Consider the following 23,201-nt stretch of genomic DNA (forward strand, 5'->3'; position numbering starts at 1 on the left):
TTGTGGGACTGCGCCCACAGCAAAAGGCTGTTTTGGAGTGTTTGTTCTGGGCTTTTACTTCTATCAGTCTTAACTCTGCCACTGAAATATGGTCTAGTTATGAAACAGGGTGGGGATGCCGGCTGCTCTCCAGTTATGAAGGAGCCACAGCCCGGAGACACAGCTGTCTCCTTTGGGTCTGCCATGGAAGGGGATGCTGGATTTTCCAAGTCCCGTTGCTGTTCCTTGCAGGTCAGCTGAGGCATGGCCACTGGAAAGCCCCGCTGGTTCACGGGGTCCTCCAGGATGGCTGGTAGATTCCCGAGCCAAGTGGTAGTGCCTCGTAAGCCGAAGCTAGCCAGAGGGACAGAGAAGCCTGCAACTGTAAGTACCTGCTGCGGCCAGGTAGGAGCTGTGTAAGGCTGGAAACTGCCCCCGCGTCCTTCCTCTACCTGCCCCTCCTGTTGTCTGGCAGCACTGTGAAGCTGGACACCACCTCCCCGTCTCTCTGCTGCCATGCTTCTGTCGGAGGTGGTGACCATGGTGCGGTAGGGGATGGACTGTGTGCTGCTTCAGGGGAAGTCCAGAGTTGTGTCTGGATGTGCCACTGGAGCCATTTAAATGAACGTACCGGGCATTGCACCGGAATAGCTGAAGCGTGAGCGTGTGCTTCTCTCCGCCCCCTTTGTGTGGGCAGTAACGTTTTGTCACCTCGGGATGCTTGCCAGCGCTGCTCTGACCATACCTGCCCTCCAGGCAGCTGGGCACGTGGTGGGCTGCTCAAACTCTGCCTGAAGGTTTCGAGAGGTATGGCTGGTCCCAGATGGAACAGGTTCCAAAACAGTTGTTCTGTCCCGTATCCCGTGTGGAGCACAGATCCAGCGCTGCAGACAGCAGCGGAGTCAGGGCAATTCCTCCTCCCCATCCTCAGACAGCCCTTTGCTGACCAGAGCTCACTTGGCTGAAGATGACCTGGTGCTGAAGCTCTGTCGAGGAGATACCTTTGCATACTTCTGTGGAGGGGTCTCGGAGGCCCAAACAGAGAAAACAAGTGCTAATTCAAAAGAGATAACTAAAACTTGGAGCCATTCCTCTCCACCTCAGTCTTGGCACAACACTGATTTTCTGCTTTCCTGACTCACCCAGCAGTGACATCTCCACATGTGTGGTGGTTGTGAGCGTTGTGCAAGGGTGGAGTTAAGGGATTTCTGGTAACTCCTCCCAACCTTTTTCAAAGGTCACTGGCTCACTCCGGCCAAACTGGAAAGGAAACAAATGCCCGAAGAGCAAAACCCCCAACATGTCACATCAAATCACGAAGGAGAAGCTAACGGGACAAAGCTACTTGTTTGGAGCATGTGTATTGCGCTCTCTATCATTAATTTACTAATGGTAAATATTTCAACAGGTAGTTATGGGACTTCCAGGACTATCCTAGCGGCTATGATCACAAATTATTCATCGGTGGCTCTTGAAGAAGAAAAGCCTTTCTGAATAAAGGCAGTTCTGTAGCTCTTGCTGGTGTTTTGCATTTCAGCTGACTCCCTCTGCCCTCCTGAAGGAGATGTCTCTTACCACCAAGCAGAGGCTGGCCAGCACTCGGGAGATGCGGCGACCCCAGATTATCCAGATTCTAGACATGAGCGAAGCCTCCCATCGTAAGGTAGCCTTTTCTTGCCCTTTTCCTTGCTGTTTGATGTGACGTTTGAAGAGAGCGCGTGCTTGTGACAGGCTTGCCTCCAGCTTATCTAAATGCCTTGGTGACTAAGTCCTGTTGTTGTTTCAGACTGCTGCTGGTGTGGAGTTCCTTCTGCTGGGGGAAAGGTAAAACATTTTTCCCCAGTGAGATGTTGAAGTCCTGACCTGCGCTAAGCCCATATAAACAACCTCTGTTGAAGTTGGTGGCTTTTGCTGGAGATGAGCTACTGCGGCTAAAGCATGATACTGGGGGAAGGCTGGGGCGGGCCACAAGGATGCAAGCTTGCAATTTCCCACCTTCCTGCTGAAATAGCCAGCCCTTGGTTTGGTGTAGTCTCTGTCGAACACTTGGGGTCATAGGATGCCCTCAGTGGTGGCAGCGTTGGCCTTTGAGGGCTGAGGGCCTACGGTAACTACTCAAGGTGTAGCTAAAGCAATTGCATGAATGCTTTGGGTTGGAACAACGAGTGGGACCCGTACAGGGTGTTAGATTTTTCAGGCTGCCAGGTACACAGGGGAATGGCCCTGGGCAGAGGGGAGTGGGTGTGCTTTATCTGGATCAATGTTTATTTACACGTGTGTTTAAAGCTGCTTTTCTTACAGATCTGCTTAGTATAACACACGTTCCAAAGGGGTAGATGACTGAGGTAGGCTGTTGAGTGGAAAACTGCCAGCGAGAGACCTGTAGCAAATTGGTTAAGGATTGCCCTAGACAGCGCGTGAGGTTGGGAACGCCTCGGACGAGCGCACACAGAACGGGCCGTGTGCTGTGGCCGCTGGCTTCAGCACGACCCTGACTCCTGTGGAGAAGCAGGAGACGTGCCTGTGTCTTGTGAGTGTGAAGAGTTCAGCTGGAAGGGGGGAGGCAGAGCAGGGAGGAGTTTTCTCAAAGTAACGCCTCGGCGCTGTAAGCATTTGCTGTTTCTGTATGTTTTCAGACCTGCTTCTGTAGTGGTATTAAAGAAAATGGCAATAATAGAATATAATGAAGCATCCATTTAAAGCTCGTGGGAAAAGGAGATGCCAAGTCCAGCTTTACTCAGATTGCCCAGTGATGCTGGGAAAGTACCTGGAACTTACCACCTCATCTGTCGCTTTCTTAACGGCGGTGTTCCTTTCTGGCCTGTCTTCTCTTCTTCCTGGTTTCTGGGCTGTGTGTCAAAAAAGAGATTTGAGGATGCGTTGGGCTCGGTCTCTGTGTCTCAATGTAAAGATGATCCCCAAATTGTTTCCCATGGGGTCTCCTGTAAATTCTTGGCTTTCCCTTGCTCCACGAGTGCTTACAGCTCTTGCAGTGAGTGCTCTGGAGCTGTGTGACCGTGTTAGCCCAGGGCTCTGCCGGAGGTAAGTGCTGCCTTGCCTGTTGGAGAAGGCGACCTGGAGAAACACCTGCCAAAAGAGCTGCTCGCTTGAGCCTGCTCTAGTGTGGCCCAGAAACTTTTGATCTGCTCAGAACACAGGTGGGTGAGCTTCTGTTCCCCTAGCGTGAGCTGGGCAGGCGTACTCACCAAGGGACTGTCCTTCGCTGGAGGCCAGTGTTGTATTCTCTCACCGATGAGTCTTTCTCCCCGCGGCTGAAACTCTCTGCTCTCTTTTGCATCTCCAGTTCTCGGCAGTTGCCCTGGAACAGAGCTTGTTCCGGCCTTTCCCATCAGAGGTGGTATTTCAGAGCTACGTCCCCGATGAGGTCTATGAAGTGCCACTGATTCTGAGGAACGTGGACAAGGTAAGTGCTGGGATGTGGAAGTTTAACCCTGTGCTGGAACTGGAGAGCAGTGTCATCCGTGCGGTGCACAGCACAGCCAGTCACCTGCTGCAGCACAGCGCATCCAGAATAAAACGTCTCACCGCCTTTATTTTGCAAGACGGTGGAAATCTTGCCGTGCTGAGGTTTCTCCCCCTGGTTTTGGCTGTGTGTTGGTGGTACCTAGCTGAAAGGAGCTTTTCTGGTCAGCACCTTTCCCCGTGGAAGCCCTGCACGGGTGGGAATGTTGGGGGCTGTACAGTTCTTCCCTGCCCTCGTGCTTTCCCTCGAGTGTGCACCGCGTCCTGGTGGCTCCGTGGTTAATCTCAGTTTCCACAGGGCACCTCTGCCTCTGGGTGAGCTGCACAGAGAGCTGAACGGGCTGTCAGAGCTCGGGGTGGGGTCTTCTCCACTTTATGCTGGAGTAAGTTATAATTAGTGGTAACAGCGCTTCAGGAAAGGTGTTTTGAAACAGCAGTGGAAGCAGGCTGATTTAGCAGCAGCAGCGGGAGGCCTTTAGGTGCCCCTTCAGGCTCCTGCTAAGCTTAATTGGGTTCTGCTCAGGTTTTCCTGAGACAACGTGATGCTCTGCTTCCCCTTTGGAGAGCCACGGCCTGTTTGGAGTAAAGTGCCCTCAAAGGTCTCCACCTTTACTTGAAAAAAACGATCATTTTGAGACTTCCCAAGAAAGCTGAGAATGGAAAAGTTGAAAAATGTCAGCAGTTTTGTTCCACTGTCAGGAGGGAAATTGGGACCTTTTGAGCTTCAGCTGGGGAAACGTTTGCTGGAATGAGGCATGTGCCAAGGGCAAGCTGGTGGGAAAAGGCAGGAGGGAGGAAAGGAGCTGAGCTTGGTGTTCTCTCCCTGCGCACTTTCATACACGCAGGGGTTTCTCTTGATACATAGCAGTAAGTGCACGGGCAGTAGAGACAGGTCAGAAAGAGGGGTGTAATTAAGGATACTCTTCTGTAATGAAGAGGAAGGGGTATGCGTGAGGGCAGGGTGGGATGGGAAGATGGAAGTGTGCACAAGAGACGGTGAAGTCGCCTCCTTTCCAAATTTCCCTGTTGGGGAGGGCAAACAGGTGGACAACAAAAAAAAGCTGTCGAGGCATATTGCAGGTGGAAGAACAGCAAGTCCAAGCATCTCCTGAGATAACAGGTTGTGACAGGGATATGGGTGAAAATGGAAGACCCTTTGGCAAGGAAGGATGCGGGTGTGCTCCCTCAGTTATTCCGGGAGAGTACTGCACCATTCCTGGTCTGGCATTTAACTTGGGAACATTGATAAGATGCAGCATGTGTGCCTGCACCCGGGGGATGCCACTGGTGTGATCTGCGCTGAATTTTGGGCAGTCTTTGCTGTAGGTATCCTCGTCCCTGATTAAAATGTGCCTCAGTCCTCACTTTCTCTCTTCCTACTCTCTGCTTCATTCCCACTGAGTCTTTGGCTTCACCTGCTCCATTATCCATGCAGCACTTCAAAATGTTTATCTTTGCCAAGTACCAGCCAACAGGCAAACAGTTAATTTGCTCTATTCATGCTTCCTCAAGTGGAAAAGATCATCTGCATTAACATTTCTGCCATTCCCAGTAAACGATAATAAACTTGTACTGTGTAAAGCTGCACCTTGGGATTTACGTGCCCTGTGAAGGGGGAGGCAATGTGTGAACTGTGGTTTTTTTCCCAAAACAATGTCGTTTTGAAGCTAGTTAGAGCTCAACCACTGGAGAGCATGGGTGTAAAAGTAAGATAAGCTCCAGGAAAATCTTTGGTATGTTTTAAATACAGAAAGACAGAGAGGATAATCCTGCGAGGGTGTTATATTCTAAATTGGTTGGCTTTTGGCGATGTCCTGGAGAAAAGCAACGTTGTGCTCCGTCTCAAGTTTTTCGTGCCAGTTTCCCACATTCCTCTGAATCATACTGAGTTACACTGCATGGTAGCCTGAAGTTGTCTGCCCCATAAAAATCCAGCTGACAGCAAAATGTATTCCGCATAGAGGCTCTGTAATCGTGCAACTACAGAAGTGCTGTACTATATACTTCCTGCTCTTACCTGTGTTGTAAAATTGCTTTTCTATTTTCAGGCTGTTCCTCAGCACCCTCAGATGTTCTGGGTGGCTTTTGCTGAAGGTCTGAGCCACACGTGCTCCCCTTCTAAGGGACATGGTGACCAAAATGCTTGTCTGCACTGTGAAGTTGGCTCCTGGAACTCGCCGCCCCAGGACATTGCTGGGTTCCAAGGGCGTTTGGAGAGTTCAGGACTGCCTTGGCCACGGGTTACCAGGCTCGGGTGGGTGGCGCAGAGTGAGCCTCCATTTTTTCCAAGCCTCATGTGGGGTTGTTGTTGATCCGTGAAGCTGCCCACCAGTCCAAACCACCTGCTTCAGACTTTGAGATTTGGCGCTCAGGGGTTGCTCTCTGTGTGCTAGGAAAATGCCTGTGTGCTGTCTGTGTGCTGGTGGTGCCCCAGAGGGCAGAACCGTGCAGCAGGGTGCCTGCAGGGCCTGCTGGGGGTGGGCAGGGGTCCCCAGGGATCTGGCTTGCCCGCGCTGGCAGCTGCCTGGCTACAGTCACAGGCAGCAGGAGCCTCCGGAGAGCAGAGGTTGGCTTTTAATAATGAAACCACCACCAGGCAGTGCCAGTCATGTATCTCGGGGCAGAAAATGCCTTTGAAGCCCCTAGTTGATAGGCACAGCCTGGGGGGTCGCCTGGCTTTCCATCACTTGGCCAGGTTGCTGGCTCTCATCCTCTGCATCAGCCTTTCCTTGTAGCATATTGTGCTTCTCCCTTGCTTCTTTCCAGCTCCCTTTGGATTTTCCCAGCCATCTCTCTGTTTCTGGGGTTGTCTCTTTGTCTTCCTGTGTTTCCTTCTTTTGCTCTTCATTTGCTGCTTTTATTCCCAGTAAGGCCACAGTATCTGTGGTCCCCTCTTGCTGGTCTGCCTACATGACTGTAGCACCGCAGCTTGACTGCCCCGCTCAAACCCAGCACGTTAAAGTGAATTTCTTCCTTCCGCCAGGATTAACACGTACTGTTTGGCGTTCAGATAATACATGCCCCTTCTAGGGGCATGTCTGCCTGGATGTGTACGGGCAGAAGCCAGCAGATTCTCTGGGCTTATTGAATACACGGGTGACTTGATTCAGGTATTATACCGCCGTGCTGCTGGTGTCTTCCCTGCTTGGCCCTTCCTTCATTGCCCTGCTGCCTCTGGCCTCGAGCTGTTTTGCCCAGGCAGAAGGGATTAATGTTCACTCTTATGTGTTACGTGCATGTACCTCCAGAGCTAAAAGTGCTTTGTGAAGGTGGTATCACCAGGCCTCTTCTCCTCCTGTTTCCACAAGCTGCAAGATCATACTTTCCTCTCTTTTCTGCAGGTTCCTGGGCTGGTGAAGGTCATCTTGGAGAGCTCACCTTATTTCAAGCTGATCAGCCACCATGCTGTGTGCCGCAAGGTACTGCCTGGCATGCTTGCGACTTTCCGCATCGTTTTCTCCCCTGATGAGAACAAGGTGAGACTGGAGGTCCCGAGAGGTGTGTGCCTTCAGTGGGAGGTGAACCTGCGGGGCTGGGTTCAGAACAGGGCATCTGCTGTGGGTTTTGAGGCACTGTCCTGGTTTCGGTGGCATTGCACTGGATCTGCAGCTGGGGGAAACTTTTCCTGTGGTGAAGATGATGCTGTCATAGGCTGGAGGCTCTTCTATGCTTCAGACTGTGATTATCCTTTGGTGCTGGAACGTTTAATGCCATGTCTGTTGGCTTCAGGGATAAGAGTGCACTGTGTGGTGGGGTGGCCTCTCATGGTGTTGGTTTCTAGTATCTGACTATTGCTGCATAATTACGGGTTTGCTCTGATAATTATAAATACAAAAGCCTGTTTGCATAAATACAAACCTGTTGTTTGGAGGACCCAAAGCTGAGCCTGATCAGAGTGAGGACCACCACCTTTGAAAACTGGAGTTGCTTCTTGAATGCATATCGTGTTGGCCGCAGTAGTGAGACGGCGGAACGTTCTGTCTGAAGCCGGCACTTTTCTTGCACACCGGTCATAGCCCATGCCGTGCTGCGAGGTTTGCTCTAGGCTGTGGTCAGGCAGCCTGCAGCTGGTCACATCCTGGCTGGCAGCACCATGCGATGCCACCACAGCAGGGACTGACGAGCTGTGCGTTCCCTCCCTGTGCTTTCCTGGGCGTTTTCAGGGGAAGGCGCACGTGGGACAGTAGGGAAATGGCAGGGAGGGGTGCTGATAAGGTGTTTAGCCATCGCACCTCTCTACTCGATGTTAGGGGCTTAATTATGATGGAAAACGCTAGGGGAATGGCTAGATCCAGAGAGCTTTCCCCTTTCCCGTCTGGCAACCAGTTCCCTGCCTCACCCTGGGCTGGAGCGAAGGTGATGCTTTTTCATACCCTCTGTGTTCCAGCCTTGCCGCTGTGCTGCCCCTGAGGATACTTGCCCACCTGTGCTCCAGCTGTGATTCTAGGGGAGAAGATGCGCTGTGCTCGTGGCAGGGAGCCAGCCTGGCCCAGACACGCTGAGCTCCAGATGTCTTTAACCAGCAGGAGGCTGGTGTGCTGCAGAGGACTGAGGCATCTGGAGCGCACACAGGAGTGAAGGGGCAGGTAGCATCTGCAGGCAGCGTGTTAGCCTGGAGCCTTTGGGCAGTCACGCTGGTGTGGCTGTGCCTGCGTGCATGGGGCTGTGGTTGCTGTGTCAGCTGGCACCTATCCCCTGCCCCGTGTGCCATGCTTTTGCTCGGAGGTTGGAACATCGGTGCTGTGGCCCTGGCAAGTCTGGCACTGTGCCGTGATGTGAAGGGGCGGCGGTGTTACCTGGAGGCTTGTTAACGCAAAAGGGTTTAGTACCTGGCATGGAAGGGAGGAAGCCCTGCAGGGGAACACAGACAGACAGGCTGACTCTTTACACCAGCACTCTGCTGCCTCTTGGCACAGTTCTTTGCGTGACTTTGTGGGTGATGCAAGGTGAGGGGGTCGCTCTGAGCCAGCTGGTGTTTCTGTGCCAGGCCAGAGGTGCAGGCTCTCTTTGGGCACAGCTGTTCTCTCATCTTCCGTTTGCTGCTTAGACTTAGTTGAACACCCTGTCCTATCCTCAAACAGCATGGCTGTAGCAAACTAGAGAGGAAATGCCCTGTGGTGCCTGGCTCCCCATGCTTGTGAAATGATCTGTTGCTTTGCGGAGGGACTGAGAAATTGTTTTACGTCATTCGTATGGAAGGTTAAAACGATGTTGGCTTAGGGCAGTTCTCCATACTGCCCAAGTGACATAAGAGCTTAATCTCACCGAGGTAGGCTTTGCAGGGGACACTGCTTCCTTTAAAATGTGATTGACTAGTATTCATGAGCATTCATTTTTGGGATGGAAGTAAATCGGTTCCCATGAAGGGCAAAGAGCTGCTCTTCAACTACAGAGAAGCAGCAGAGCAACACATGAACATCACCCCAAATAGAAGTAGGGTGAGGTAACTCCCAGGAACACTCATGTCCAGTACTTTGTCCCTTGTCTTGCCCTTGAACTGGTGAGTGTGTGGCATTAGGGAGCTGTGCCAGCGAGGTCCTCTGCACAGCTTGAGCGACACCCTGGCCGTTTCTGCCGACCTGGGTTTTGTGCTCCTTGCAGGGCATTGGGAGAGGGATGTGGGCTGCTTGGTGAGGAGCACATGGGGACTCTACAGCAGAACCAGAATGTTGTATAAATCGAACTTTTTGTCTCGTGCTTGATGGAGTGTGAGTCAGGAAAGTGCCGGAGTGCTGTCGCTCAGCTAGAAATGCATCAGTAGCATGGTCAGGATGTGCAGAGCACCTTGAAAAGCCCTTATCCAAGAGGCAGGCTTTGGGAGATGGTTCTGTAAAGCCACCTGTGTTGGGCTTGCAGTTGCTTGCCTGCAGAGTATCTGTGTGTTAGTTGTGGAAGGCTCAGGAGTGCTGCCTTTGAATAACTCCTACATCTCTGATACTGCATGATCCACAGGGACTGTGGGTAACCCAGTGAAGTGGGGTCTGGGTCTTCCTGATGAGGAGCCGGTTTGTGTCATTCTCTTGCTTTGAATCTGTTCTTCCCTGGCGTAAGTCTGACTTCAGTGAAGTCACTCCTGATTGAAAGGAGTAAAATTGTGCCTCAGCCCTAAGTAATAGGGCCATGTGAGTTGTTAGTGGCTGAAATGCCACGTAGCCCTTTCTTGGAAAATGAGCAGTTTCCTACTGTCTCGCAGTCATTTGGGAATGTGCCACGTGGTCAGACTGTCAGAAAAGGAATAGCTGACGCGCCTCTTGGTTTATTGGCACTTGTGTTATAAATGAACTGCTAATTTTTCTGCTGGGCAACATTTCCAGTTTGTTACTCTTGCTGCGTCTAATTTGCACGTTTCTGTTTTATGGCTCCATTGTACAGCGTGGGTGTTCTCGTGCCAGCCCCTGTTCCCGTGTGTTCTTGCGTTATGGTCTGACGGCCTCTGCTGAACTGGAAACCATTGTGGCACTGACCGGCAGATAAACAACAGACAGAAATACTTCCATTTGTGCGTCCTTCAGGCTTATTAGTAGTTTATTGTAAAGGAAGAAGGAAGCAAGAAGCACATAAAAACATAGCAGAGCTTATTCTGTGTTGTCCTCTTGCTCTTTTCACTGTAGCAGTGCACTGTTTTCAGGCAGTGCAAGTTCAGTCTGTGAGGTTTGTGAAATTCATTGCTGATGCTCAGTGGAGACTGAATTAATGCACATTGATTACTCTGGAATATGACAGGACGGTGAGTTATTGCATGACTGAAATGAAGTCCTTTAAAATTCAGCCCAGCCCTGCTAGATGTTTTGTTGTGCACAGAAGCTATTCCAAGAATACTTTTAAGATGACTCTTGTGAGGAGGAAAGGGGCAGAAGACCAAGGCAAATGGCGCGGCGCCACAGGAACCTGAAGCCAAGTGACTCATTTCAAAGACTCCTGCGAACCGGCGGCTGAGGGGGGCAGGCGCAGGGGCACCCCCTCTGCTGCGAACGGATCTTCATCCTCTGGTCTCTCCTCTGTTGTCACGGCCCTTATTTTCCAGCCTTTTTTTATATCAGGGTTTCAGCAGGAGCTTTCCCTGCTTGGCTTGCTGTGTTACCTCATGCTACAAGGATCTTTTCTTTGCAAGTTGGCTGCTGCAAGGAATTCAGTGAAGCATTTGGGATAGGTTATGCAGGGAAACTGACATCTGAGTTTGGGGTTCTGGGCAGTTAGGCTTGATATTGCTGCGACAGTAATTACTGTTAGCCTGAGTTTACAAAGAGCCTGAAACAACACCCAAGACGAGCAGCTGCTTCAGTCTCAGTGGGTGCCAGTTCAGACGCCAGTGGTGATACCTGGAAGGCCAGAGCTTGTAATTTACTGCTTGTCACAGGGGAGCACGAGAAGGGGAGCCATCGTACAACTGTCTGTATCTTCCGTGAAACTGAGAGGGGAGTTGTATGCAGGATGAAGTCGTGTTTTCATGAAAACCTATAGCCTGAAGCTGTGTCTAAACACAGCAAACTTTAAAGCATAGATGGGATGCAACCCCTCTGTCATCCAGGCACGTTTATTTAGAAACCTGGTCTTAAACAGTCTGCTAAGGGTTTGCAGTTGCGAAGCAGAACAACATTTTGAACTGGTCTCAACTGTGCCCCTAGGCTGCAAGCAAGTGCGTAGCAGGGTTAGTGCCCTGGTAACACGAGGCAGTGCTGCAGTAGAGACTTTGCAACCTGTTGCCCCCAAGGGAGGGCAATTCAGCTTTCAAAAGCTTAAGGGACCATGGGTTCACAGTGGCACAAACAGCCAGCTTCTGCCTAGCACCCCTCTTGCCTTGGGTTTCCCCCTGTTTGGGCTGGCGCTGCATTCAGCCTGGTGCAGGGTCCCACGTTGGTGGGGTGGTAGAGCGTGGCTGAAGGGTCAGCCCGCTCTGAAGTGCTGAGTCAAGCCTTGCACGGGATGCCATGTCCCACGGTGTCCCTGGAGAGGGGGCTTGGAGCATAATGTGCATCTGCATGAATGGCGAGAGGTATCTTTCTCTCTCAAGGTCGTGGTTGTCTCTGTGAAACCAAATCCCTGTTGCTTTAGCCTTGCCCTCAGGTCCCTGGAGAAATCCCTTGTGCATTGCTGTGCAGGTGGTCCCAGCGCCCCTCACCAGCAACGGAGCTGGGAAGGCTGCCTGTGCTTGCTTTTGGGGGGGAATTATTTCTTGGGCTCTTAATTGCATTGCTGTTGATCCATTTGCTCCTTAGCAATGACAACACCTTGACAATTACTTCCTTTTACTTGCTCCAAGTAGCTCCAATTGTTGAAGTTCCTTTTTTCTTTATCCTCCTGCTGATCTGAACTTGCATCCTCCTCTGCCTACCTGGCACCTGGAAGAGGGAGCTAAGTAAATATGGCATGCCAAGACTTAATAAGGCAGGTAGCTTTCAATTGGCTTTGCAATGCCTTTGTTACAGTAGTGTGGCCAAAAGAACAACAACAACAAAAGCAAATAACATTCTTCATTTGCTAATGAGTTTCTGAGGATCGAAACAGTGCAGGACGTGAAGTAGCCAGGTAATAGGTGCTTTAAATTCATATGGGCTGCCCATAGCTTTTATTTTAGAGGGCTTAGGCTGCAAGATTCTCAGAACGACTTGCTGAAGATGAAACGCTTTCCTGAAATGCGGTATTAAATCATGCAGGTTGCTTGCTGCAGTTCCCTTCCTAGTATTTTACCTTCCAAATAGGAAAAGCAAAAGCCCTTCTGCAGTTTCTAGGGTGAATATTTGAGATGTCTAGAAAAGGAGATTATTCTTTTTGTCTTGGATGGGGCAGCATCTGTACTGACAAGCTTAAACCCCAGCTGAGCAGGTGGTAGGCGAGGTGCTGGGTGGTGGGTGAGGCGCTGGCTGTCAGCGCTTGCGTTAGAGCAATAGGTGCGTGTCTGTGCCTGGGCTGGCTGCCTTAGGGCCCTTCCAGGAGGGGATGGGGACAGGAGCAGGAAATCCCAGCTGTGGGGGAGTCTGGATCGGTTCTGCTGAAGGGAGTTTGCTGCTGTATGCAATTCCTAAATCATTAAAATCCTAAAGCGCTTGCTGCTTCAACAGTGATAAAAATATCAAATTAATTAAAAGCACTGAGGAAAAAATCAGGGCAGCCAGTGAGTGACGAGAAGCAGAGTTTTTATCAGCTCATCCATAAGAGCGCTGCTGGGGGTAATGGCTCCTGGCCCTATGGCAGCAGATTTACCACTGATTTCAGTGGGGGCAAGGTGATAGTTCCAGCGCAGCGATGCCACGCCATACATCTGGAGACTGCTCTGCTCATCTCTACAGTAACATGATTTTGGTAATTTGATTTGCCTTCCTGCTGCTAAACGCCAGACAGCCGGGGCGCGGGGGGGATTGCCTGGCTCTGTTCTGCAGAAGGCAGTGGCTGGGACTGCACAGCCGGCTTTGCTCTGGTGGGGTGTCTGAGTGTCCCCCGTGTGCAGCTCCCGATGCCGCCTGCCTGGGGTGGGTGTGCTAACCAGGCACGCCGTCACTTACTCCTCTAGAACAGACCTTACAGAGGGGTGTGATTACGGCATCAGCCAGAGCTGTCTCCTGTGCCCCCTGAGGCTGGGTGAGATGTAAAGGGAAACGGAGTTCAGACACAGGAAGAACTAACACCCTTTAATTCTAGCGCAGAGGTGGCATAGGCTGCTGAGGGCAGGGGTGGAACTGTTAGCACTTCTAGGTACTTGTGAAACCTCTCGCAAAAACAGTTTGGGTCTGGAGCTGAGACAGCTCTGGTGTGGGGAGATGGATCAGGTGGCTTTTGAAGGGTGCGTGTCCCCAGCCTTGGCCCTATAACGCTGTGAGAAGGGGCAGGAAATACAGCCGTACCCTGCACTGCCCTGACGCTGCCGCAATTACCGTGTCCAGCTTGTGAAGTATTTCACCGAAGACTGACCATTGACTATGCATGTGGTGAAGTCCTTTTGAAAGTGTACCTGAGCATCCCCTGCCAAGCTTCAACGAGGTCGCCGCGTTGCTGGCACTGGAGTTAGTGCTGTGGCACAGCTGGGTTCTCAGTGGTGCTTCCAATAGTCTGCAGTGGCGATCGAAGCAGGTTGCGTTAGTGCTGTGATCCCTTGCATGAAGAGGCTGTTCTGGTGTCTCGGAATCAAAGCATCAGATAATTGTGGTGCTGCCAGCTTGCTGCAAAAGCAGGTGAATCAATGGGGTTGTTTCTCCTTTGCAAGTTAACGACCCTGTGCAAGTCATGCTACTGGAATGAAAGCTCATGAAGGTAAAAAGTACTGTTGCGTTACTGAATGATACTGCTACAGCCATAGAAAACAGCAGTTTTCCTTCTGCCGTGGGGAAAGTACTAAAAGCATTGTGCTGAGATTGTTTCTTTCCCCGCAGGATTATTTCCACGAGCTCATCTGCATCACAGAAAGGGGAGAAGTTTGTTGTGCCTCCCCGAGCTATAGGTGCCCGAGCTATCCTGGACTTCCCCGACCAGGTGAACTTCTCAGCCTGTCCAGTCAAGTACAGCACCCAGAAAACACTGCTGGTTCGCAACATCGGTAACGGGGCGGCCCGCTACTGCATCAGCACTCAGAGGTAGGGAGCTCATCTCTTTTTGTGCAAAACACTGTTGTGTGATAATACAGTTGGTAAACAGCGACAAAAAGGAGCCAGAGCGTGTGAGCTGCTGTACTGCTGCCGTGGCTGGAAATGGGCAGGGCACGTGGGGTTTGCTGTTGATTATAGTGTTTGAAGCATGGCGCAGCCTCTGCTAAAACTCTGCAAGCTGCAGAGTGGAGTTTTATAGTGCAACGGTGTCTTCAGTGCACAGTCGTGCAAGACTGATTCTGTTAGATTGAACGAGCAAATGTAGGAAGGCAGCTGGACTGCCCTCGGGCTGTGTAAGATCCTGCGTGGCAGACGACAGCTCTAGGAGCTCAGTTCCTGAAGACCAAAGGCAGTGTTAAGAAATGGGCAAGCTCTGAGCTGGTGGAAGAGACATTTAAGAATTTATCATCAGCTTTACCAGCAGTTTGTCTATAGTAGCAAGTGCAATCAGAGATGATAGATCAAAGCAACTGGTATTGAGACCCTGACAAAAACCCTGTGGGGTCCAGAACCTGGTTTTCCAGTAGGTTTGATCTGGTCCCTGGGATCCACTATTCTTCATTAGAATGAGCTCTTAAGTGGAGATGAGCTGGCAGCGGCTTCAAACCTGCACTTTAGCCCCAAAGCAGAATGCCGATGGGCGCACAGGCAAAAGGTGCAGCAAATACCTGGTGCGTGGGTTGGGAGCCTTTTCTAGAGCTTTGTCTCTCTCAGATCTCCTGGAAAGTGCTCTAGCATGCTGTAGTAGCTACCAGCAACCCCCTTGATCTTCAGTACCTTCTGAAATGGTTATGTGGCCCTATTGACCAAATATACCCATTCCCTGGGAGGCCACAAGCACGTGGCATTTCGGCAGTCTCCTGGTCAAGCGCCTGATGTGTGCTGTGTCGTGGACAGCCTGTACTGTTCCTCTTGGTCTGAGAAGACAGTCACTGGTTTTCCAGTTTGCTGAACTGGAGAGGGTAATGCGTTTTGGAAACTGCACCTGCAAGGAAACCACTTCAGCTGGCTGGTAGTTAGCTCCGAGTTGCTTGGTCCCAGAGGTTTTGGTGTAGGAGCTGAGGTCCAGAATGCAGCAAAGACGTGCCATCTGCCTTAGTGCACCTGAGTTGCTTCGGTTTCTTCCCCAGGAAAACAGGGGTCAAGAGAAGGCTCTTTGCTCTTTCTCCTGGGAAATGTGAAGGTCCAAGAGGCTTCTACCAAAGCCTGGCAAGGCTGTTGAAGCAGGCTTCCAGGATGCTGTTCAAGCAGGCTGCTTCTTTTCACTGTGGAAATACATAGGCAGGAACTTGTAAATCCCTGTACAGCTTCCCTCTGGGATTTCCAGATCTACTTGTCACCACCAAAACAAGTACCCAGTCGTGTGTAGCATCTCTTGGCAATGTCCTTGCCAACTGTTCTATCGCGTGATACGGCGTACGTTGAATCCTGCTTGATATGGATTTTATGCTGAACTTCATCAATTGAATGTTTCAGTCCTGACTTGCAACAAAGGGATGGGAAGCGTTACGAAAGCTTTATTTCAAACTACACAAGAAAGTACAATTCTGAATAACTGGATTGCGTGTGCGCAGAGATCAAAAGCTGGTAAGATTTCCCGTGTCAGCCAAAGGCATCAGTCATCTCTTCCATTTCGTTATGAACTTTTGAAAGCCAGTCTGAAATTTCAAACTGATGATCTTTGAATATAAGCAGCGTTTTATTCTAATTAGGTCGCCCCCACTTTCATTCAGATTTCTTTTTTAAATACTCTGAGGTTCCTGTCTTTCTGCTCTTTTATTTTTTTTTGCTTTAAGTGTTCAGCGAAATGTCATAATGAATTCCTCATTGGGAACTTTCTTAAAGGTTGAGTTCCTCTAATGCCTGTGTGTCTACCATCTGCCTATATATATGCACAGATGTATAAGAAATAATATGAGAAATTTGGGGAACATGTGAAATGGAATTGGGCTGCTGGAGAAGATAAAATCCTAGAATAACTTTGGAAGAGACCTCTGGAGATCATGTGAGCAAACACAGTGCTCAAAGCAAGACCAGTGTCAAAGTTTGATCAGGTGTGCACTCAACACGAAAAGTAAGACCAAGTGATACCAGCCTTCGTCTTTCCTTCTCAAGGCTGTGCAAAGCCATTTATCCCAGCATCTCCCTGTATGTGCTGTGCTCCAGCCCCTAAGCTCCTCTTCTGTAGAAAGGCTTTCGTGCCCACCAGCCTGCACTGCCAGGGATTCTTCCATCCCAAATACAGGTTTTTGCATTTTCCATCCCTCGGCTGCATGCGGTTCTGCTGTGTCCCCTGAATAGCAGCCCAGCCCTCCAGTATCTCGACTGTACTCCCCCAAGCTTGTATCCTCCACTCAAAATCCGAGTGCTCCCCACTCTTGACCAGGTCACCACGTCCCCTTGCAGCCTGGGAGCAGAACAACCACGTTCTCCCTGTGCGATGAGGCCATGGTGTGCCAGGAGTGGTTTCTCCAGCCAGTGCTGGGGACTGCGCTGGGTGACAGTGGGTTCCCTGCTGCTTGTGCTGTGAGAAGTTGCTCAGGTGCCTGCCCCGAGGTCCCAGGTGAGCTCAGTGGCTCCAGCAGCCCCAGCAGAAAAGAACTGGCCTCCCAGCTGGCATGACAAGTTGGCTGGAGAGTCTCACCAATACACTGCTCCACAGGCGAGTAGGTCATTAGCTGTTAATTGTCTTTGAACAACTCTACTTACAGAGGCTTTCGCGGGAGAGACCGTTTTCCTCCTCATGTCAGGGGATTAATTTCCCTGCGTTAGAGGCTGTGACCAAGGCTGCATCATTATTAACGACAGGGGAAGTTTTTAGTTTAATGTCATTGCATTCTTTTGAATGACTCCCGTAATGATTGTTCAGCATCACAAACACTTAAACCTGTGCTTTGGACATTAATGCGTGATGTTTCCTGTCCTGGAGAGCTTAATGTGTAGATACGAGACGCAGTATTTAAGAGTTATGGCATAGGTGGTAGGAGTGCCAGCCTTACAGACTTACATTCAGGACTGTTTTAGTCTCTTCCTATTTAGTGGAGAACTGAAGCAGCTTTAGTGTGTGCTTAACTTTTGCTGAGTACGGATGTAGTGTTGTGTTAAAGCCAACATCAATATCACGTAATAGTTTTGTGTGCCGCTATGTGTAAGCATGCGTGCACGTGAGAGGGGGAGGAGGCTTAGTGGGGTAGAAGGGAATGAGAGATCAAAGTTTGCGGACCATCAGCTGGCCTCTGTGTCCTTCATTCTCTCTCTGCACAACTGAGACTTCTTAGTTGCTGCAACTTCTGTCTTCTGGCCTGGGCGAATTCAGGCTCTTGCCCCTTTGCAAGGCAGCTGCAGGCGCCACAGTTTCCTAGTCCAATGCGCCGCTCGTATCACTTCTCTCTGCCTCCTTTCTCAAAATTCCCTTGGCATCAAGTGTAACCTACCAGCTTTCACCTTCAGTGCATTTTTCAGCCCATCTCCAATGCTAACCTTTCCTCTCGGTCAGTACTGCGAGCTCTGCTCTTGCAGCGGGTCACTTCATAAGGACATTCCTTGCCTCTTACAACTTTATCTAAGGACTTGTATGGTGTATTTTACTCCACGGCAGAGCTCTCAAATGAATCCACGGGGCCAATTCAGCATCCTTCTGCTGTTGCTTGTTCAGAACTCTCCCTTGCCGTGGTATCTACCAGAAAACATGGACACGTTTTGACTCCTCTTTCGTAAAGGGTGTGTGTGTGTGTGTGTGTGGGAACCCTGACACCAAAGCACTCCCCATTATGCAGCTTGGCTCTGTGCCTGTCCTCCCCCTGCATGCCCATACCCAGCTGTTCACTGCATAGTGTAGTAATAAAAAAAAATAACAATAGTATAAATATAAAAAGTCTTTTCCTGCCGTTCTCATTGTTAAGGCTGGTTAGTGAGTTTCTTCTCCACGGCATTCACGGAGATAAATGTCATTCCAGTACATTTCAGTTGAAAATGGTGCCTGGAAGCAGATCTCAGTGCAGCACTGCCTTTTCCTGACGTTACACTGTGCTGTGCTGTGCTATGGGTTAGAGAGGATCTGTCTGAGAAGGTCCATTTAGGAATGTCCCACCAAGCTCTGGAAGCTCAGGAAATGATCCTACATGGCACAGTGCCAGGAGCCGCCTTGCATCCCTCCCTGCAGTACCCATTATACTACATGGAGGTGTGGGGCTGGAGAGTTACCATGGGATGTACAGGGATGTGACAACAGAGCCTACGTGCAGGGAAAGAGGGAAAGAGAGAGCTTGTGAGATGCTGGCTCTGTGCAGGATTTTTTCAGTATGGAGATGGAGTCTTGGATGCTTTGACCTAACAGACTGTGTTTACTGGAGTGGTTACAGTGCTCGACTTTGGCTTTTATACCATTACCAAAAAATTACGTATGCCAAGATTAAGTGATCTTTGGGGTTTTTTTCCTGCAATAGGTCTTAGTTGACAGAGGGGGCAATTCAATCACCAGTAATTTTACTGTCGGTCTTGCGGTTGGAGGCAGCTTTTAATGAAATCAATTCTCACAAACTCAGATGATTTTATAATGCAAATTAAGGCACCAGAGGAGTAAAGGGGTTTTGGTTGTAGAAGAGAAACATATCATGGGACGAAGTATGTTGCAGCCTCGTTGCACGCTGCACTGACTAAACGTATGGTTCCAGGAGGAAAGGCAGCGCGGTAGTCGGGAAAGCTGAGCCACAGAACTGTCAGCGTTGTTCACTTGTCAGTTGGTTGCTAAATTGTCAGGAGTATTTTGCCCGTGGTATCCTCATGGGATTTAACTTTTGCCCAGCTTGGGGAGCTGATGCCTGGTGAAAGCAAGCAAGATGTAAACGCCAAGGCAGATCACAATGAAATTGCTTACTAATCTGGTGTTGTTCCCTTTCTGAAGGGCAATTATGGGCAAGATCTCAGCAGGTTCTGCTGGGAAGGTCTCCCTCAGATTGGTGCGGCTAGATGAGTTTATACAAGCTGGGGATTGCAAGGCACCGCTGGGAGATCTGGACCTGTGAAAGTTTAGATGTTGTACAACAAAGCAAACGTACAAATGGACGTAGTTGAAAAGCATGTCAGAAGAAGAGCTATTAATAAACCTCCAAACCTTATCTTTCCTGTTTTGTCAGGAGCAGTAGTTATTCATTACAAGGGTAGATCTAACAGGACAAGAATTACCGTAAAGAACAGCTCACAATTAATGGCTAAAAGGCCAAAGTTGAGCCTGCCAGCTTCATCTGTTGGCAGTGGTTTCCGTGTGGCTATTAGTGTGTCAGGGACGTTTCCTTAGCATCTCTTATCTGTAGGCTGCAGGGAACAGCTTAGTGATGTGGACTGAAGTTCAGAGTTCAGGTGAAGCACGGACCTTACATCCCTCTGGGTCTTGGAGAAGCAGGTCTACGTGAGGGATACCAAGCTCCTGCTACATCAGGAACCAAGTTGTCCTGTGGGTACAGCGTGGGGTGGGAGGCAGGAGGTGCGGTGTCTGACTTGTGCTCTGTTTCTCAGTCCTGAGAATGAGTCCTGACCTCGGTGGGATCCTCTTCTCTGGTAATTTGAAGATGTGAAGGTATCTACTTTCTCGGGCATCCCCTGAAGTCATCCTCAGGAGTGTCATTCCCATCCCAGCTATCTGAGGGCAGGGGTATGCAGACATGGGGATGGAGTAGGAAGGGCATGGGATGGGAGGTAGTGCTGAAGTGTGGCCCTTAACCGGCAGCTTTTCTGTTCTGGCAATGTTTCTGGTAAAAACAACAAACTAAAAGAGGTGGGGGGGAATTTTTCTGTGCCTTTCCCACAGCAGGCAGTGATCCCCGCCAAGCACCAGCAGAGCCCTGCCCAGTATAACCAGGCACAACCCCCAGCGCAGGTGCAGGGCCATGTAGAGCAGCCTGGTTCTGAGGCTGGCGGCGCCTTGGCTTTCCTCCTCCCTCTCAAAAGCCTCAGGTCCAGCACGTGAACATTGCGGGCCCAATGCTTCCCCGTTAGTCACTGGCGATGTTCTTGCTAGTCGTGATGGGAGCAGGTCAGGCCTCCAATTGCATCAGTGTCTCCTTAATGAGCAGGAACTCCAGCAGTTTCATCAGCTGTCACTGCTTCCATGAGCGAAGCGAAGCTTGCGCATGGCTCCATTTTTTGTCATTATTTCTGTGGGCTGCACTCCCCAATCACTGTAAAACTCTGCAGAAAATATTTTTAAGGTGACAAATTGACCACCAGCAAAGCACTAAATCCAATAACTTTTGCTTTCTAAGTGAGGCTGTACAAGAGCCGCAAAGCCCAGCTGCTGTTATGCAGAAACATGTTGCATCTGACTTTTCCCTGAGCATTAAAGGACTGAATTATGTGTCTGTCAGCTGAGAGCTGTTTACCTGGCGACAAATCATAATTGCTCTTGTTAAATCTAAAGTACACCGACACATTTTCATACTATTTCCCACACATTGCACAGAATTTCTCTAGTAGGCCAAGCAAACAGTTACCAAGCCTGGATTACAACCCAGAGCCCCAGACTGCATTGCTTGTGAATACGCAGAAAACCTCCTGTTAAAGGTGCCTTGATATGCTCCTGCTAGCGGTGCTTCATTTAGCTAGAGATTTAATTGTTCAGGCTGTAAATGGGATACTCCTTTTGTGTCTTGTTTTCTTGTTTCTGTATCACTCTAATCTGCCTTTGCACTTGTACAGATTTTTCTTTGCTTAGAACAGCTTTCATTGAAATGCTGATAAAATGTGCCCTTTCTGAGGCAAACCCAGGATGCTTTCAAGGTAAAAAAAAAAAAAAAGAAAGATAGATTAATTCTGCCATTAAAGTCTAATTATTCTCCGGTCATTCAAGAATAAACTTCTGTTCTCCCTGTCTGATTTCCAGGCTGTAATCTCACTGGGACAGGTATTGCCTTGACATTTGCATCTCTTGAGGTTTATAGGTGGCAGGAAAAGACGGATTCCTGAGGAACTCAGTGTCAAGTTGTGCATGCAAATAACTCTTGCCATCTCCGTGCCCTTCAAAAACCCTCCTCCGATCGTATCGCTAGCAGTCAGACTCTTGAGCCTTGCTGCAGAAAACTGGATGCAGGGTATGGGGGAGACGAGGTCATTTTATCGCTTAGGATCTTCTGAGGGCTGGAGCTCTTCAGGAGTTGGGTCGGTGGCTCAGTTCCTGGCCCTGTATGTTCTCTTTTTCTGCTGCTGACTGTGGTTTCTTGGCCCCTTGCTAATACAGGTGAGCTGGAGTGAGCTGGACGGCAGAAGGAACGTAGTCCCCAAAGGTCCCACAATAATCCTGATGTGCCTCTCCGTGTTGCAGCCCTTTCTCTGTTGATCCCTCTGCTGGGACTCTTGGGATTGGCGATGCCATGCAAGTAACGGTGGACTTCCACCCAGAGAAGACTGGTGATTATTCCAGGCCCCTGACAGTTCACTATGACACAGGTAAGGTCTGGGCACTGCATGGTGCCCAGTCTCTGCGTCCTTCAAAACAGAGACCTTTCAAAGCAGAAAAATGTTAAGCTTGCTTTGCAGACTACTTCTAAAACCTTTTCTTTCAAAACCTCTGTATGTTTCGGTGCTTAAGTGAGCAGGTAGGGGGCAAAGGCTGCGTGTGCCCTCGTTCTGTGTGGCTGTGTGCCGGTCTCTCCCTGGGGGATGCTGGTGTCGGCTGGGTGCTCTCCACCCAGCACCCCCCATGACTGCCATCTGCCATCATTCCCTGTTGTCCCGGTCACCTTAATTGCCTCTCCAGGTGTATCTCCCCTGTCCCGGCTTTGCCTCAAAGAAAAGTGACAAATAGTTGGTGTTTAGGGGGCTTTTAAAGTGCATCCCCTCAAGCAGGAATGAGGTTTTTTGGAATCCGGTTTTGCTGGGAGTTGCTGAGTCGGAGGCGGGAGGAACCTTGATTCTCCGTTACGGTGTGCATATGCACGTGTGAAGCTTCATTCCTTGGCGGTGCTATGTTTGAAGCGCGACGTGGGAATGCGTGCCTCTGTCAGACTCGCTCCAATGCCGCTGTCTCTTACACATCTGTCCCCTGCACTGCTTCTACGTTGTTTTGCCGCAGAGCCTTGTTCTTTCTTTTTGCCTTCTCCCACAGCTCACGACATCAGGACTAATGCAGCCAGGACTTGAGGGCTCTTGGGATTTGGCAGGAAGAGCTCGCTGCCTCCCGAGATAGGTGTAACATTTATATTAGGCTAGGAGAAGCTGAGGTCAGGCCACAGAAACACCATCAGCTTTACGCTTCACTGAAGAGTAAGCGGGGAATATCTTTAGGAAAAGGCGCCATGTTAGAATGCTTCTGTCGGCCTTGGCTCAGCAGGGGGATGTTGTGGTGCCAAACGAGGCGCTTCCTCAGTTGCGTGAAGGCACTTGGCGTGTGTTTCCTCTCGCCTGAGAGGGAGGTTTGGTTTGTCCCTGTTCCTCAGCGTTGGTCCTTGGAAGTGTGGTGTCCTAACCGAGGGGATACTGTGTGCTGCTTTAGCCCGGCAAAGAGCATTTTAGTTGTCTTGGGTTTGTGGAAGTTACAAATGCTCCTGTATCTTCCAAACACTTATGTAGCCTCACGACTTATTTCAGCTTTGTCTAATGTTTTCCAGTTATTGACATATTCACGGAGAATGGTTGATGCTCACTCAGAGGAGCTTATTGTTTTGGGTAACAGTTTCTAGGACGGGTGACTGAAATATCAGCTAGGGAAGCACAAAAACGTGCCTTATTTGTATGCCTATACAGAATCTATAGGATAAAATTCAGAGGGCTAGAATTTCTCTGGGGCAGATGAGCAGTGACAGTGGAGATTAGGGCCGTAGGGTTTATACTTTGTGACGGAACAGAGTGAGCGAATAATTAGGGCCAGGATCTTCGTGGCTTGCTTTGAAAAACCTGAGAGTCTTGTTCTTACTGAAACAGCTGGTTCCCCCATAGTCAATCTTTGCAAAAGTGATTTGTGTGGGTAGGCCACGGGGATAAACTCTCTGCTGGCTCTGAGATGGGTGTTTTCCCAGGAACATGTGCAGCTCCCTGGGAGATGAACCCAGGATTTCATTCCTGCCTGCCAGTACAATGTTGCAGTTATTTTGAAATAAACTACGAATTGCAAAGGAGAGCAAGGGGATAATGAAGGGATTATCTCTCTAGCTTTGAAGCGTACAGGTAAGT

At 49.9% G+C, this 23,201-nt stretch overlaps 1 pseudogene; it reads left to right on the plus strand.

Moving 5' to 3' along the window:
- The first annotated feature begins 265 nt into the window (after positions 1 to 265).
- Positions 266 to 23,201, plus strand: part of LOC129736190 (hydrocephalus-inducing protein homolog) — a 59,928-nt pseudogene continuing 36,992 nt past the window's right edge.

The sequence above is a fragment of the Falco cherrug genome, chromosome 5 (genome assembly GCF_023634085.1).
Source record: "Falco cherrug isolate bFalChe1 chromosome 5, bFalChe1.pri, whole genome shotgun sequence".
Classification (NCBI taxonomy): Eukaryota; Metazoa; Chordata; class Aves; order Falconiformes; family Falconidae; genus Falco; species Falco cherrug.